The sequence below is a fragment of the Micropterus dolomieu genome, linkage group LG18 (assembly GCF_021292245.1).
Source record: "Micropterus dolomieu isolate WLL.071019.BEF.003 ecotype Adirondacks linkage group LG18, ASM2129224v1, whole genome shotgun sequence".
Classification (NCBI taxonomy): domain Eukaryota; kingdom Metazoa; phylum Chordata; class Actinopteri; order Centrarchiformes; family Centrarchidae; genus Micropterus; species Micropterus dolomieu.
Genome location: NC_060167.1, coordinates 2,597,279 through 2,598,668, shown reverse-complemented (window position 1 = coordinate 2,598,668; position 1,390 = coordinate 2,597,279). Strand labels below are relative to the sequence as shown.

The following is a 1,390-nucleotide window of genomic DNA, read 5'->3' as shown; positions in this document are numbered from 1 at the left end:
CCGTCACTGCAAGTGTTGAATTGTGTTTTTTTACATAACATTTTATATTTGTTAAAGCACTATTGAGTCAAGTCAGATCTATGCACCATTGAGTCTTACATTTTTATGCTTTGGACTGCAACTAATGGTCACTGCTGCTGTAGTATCTGTTCTTGAAGTGAACCTGAAATGTCAGCTGTGATTTATCGACCGTGATATTAATCAAATTGATTTTATTTAGCACCTCTGCCCATCAGAGCAACTCTGGGTTTAGTGTCTTGCACAAGGACACACAGACAGGGGGTTGAACCCCCGACTTTGGGATGAATGGACGACCCACTCTACCTCCTGAGCCACAGCCACCCGTCGAGTCTAGTGTCCAATCTGCCATACCAGACTGTTCTAGATGAAGTGAAGATACTTGGAAAAGGTTTTTGTGAGGGGAGAAGACTCTGAGAGGCTCCTGGTCTGAGGGTAAGAGGGTCTCCTGTCACACAGAAAGATCCAGATCCAGCAGAAGATGAAGGAGCTGATTCTGTGTTTCTGTTCCCTGTAACTCTGTAAAAGAAAACACTGCAGGAAAAGATCTTTAGCTGGAAACTAAGGTTTATTTACATGATATAATCAGACATGTTTTGACCAAAACCCTTCTTAATTCAGTCTGTTCAAGCCAAGAGAGACTCTCATAAACAGGTCATGTTAAAAAGCAGATCTGTGTAAACACCACACACTGAGAAATTGATTTCCTGTAAATGGAGAGGAGGAGCAACACTGAGCTGGTGATTCAGTCTCATGAGAACAGGGAGGAACCCAGAAACTGAAAGTGTTTAGTCTGTTCAGACTCCATTTTGAGTCAACAGAGCAGAAGATAGTAAACTGAAGGTTGAGGCAGGGTGAGTGTTTATACAACTTTATATTATTTTACTGTCTCTGAGTCAAGTTTCTCCCTGTGGACTGTAGAGTCAAAGAAGTTCAACCTACTCAGAGTTAACTCAGGGTTATCAGGCAAACTCATGGTTGACAAACTCTGACCGCCTACACTGGAGTGAAACGCTACTACAAAGGTGGATAAGATGTTGGTTAGTTAACCCGGTCTTAACTTAATTGGAGTTGGTGCGCGTTCGCATAAAAGGGGCGTGTTCGGCCGTGCAGGCAGAGTTTTTTCGCAATGGCGCATGCCCAGTATTTTCCAGAGGAATGCACATTGGTAGTGTCAGGAAATTATGAATGCAAAGACAAGTTAACGGCTAAATCTAATATCATGGCGGCCGACAAAGCCAGGGAGGCTTGTTGGCATCTCATGGAGTAAATTTGTAGCCTAATTATCTTCAGTGTTCTTATAGTTCAAATCTCTGTGCATTTTATGGGCTCTTCTTTTAGGCCTATGTGTAATATGATTAAGATGTGAAGG

At 42.4% G+C, this 1,390-nt stretch overlaps 2 protein-coding genes across 2 annotated transcripts in view; both read left to right on the top strand.

Annotated features, from left to right (window-relative positions):
- Window positions 1-1,390, top strand: part of LOC123956647 (nuclear factor 7, brain-like) — a 167,305-nt gene that overhangs the window by 92,274 nt on the left and 73,641 nt on the right. The window lies entirely within an intron of this gene.
- Window positions 1-1,390, top strand: part of LOC123956957 (E3 ubiquitin-protein ligase TRIM39-like) — a 10,751-nt gene that overhangs the window by 485 nt on the left and 8,876 nt on the right. The window lies entirely within an intron of this gene.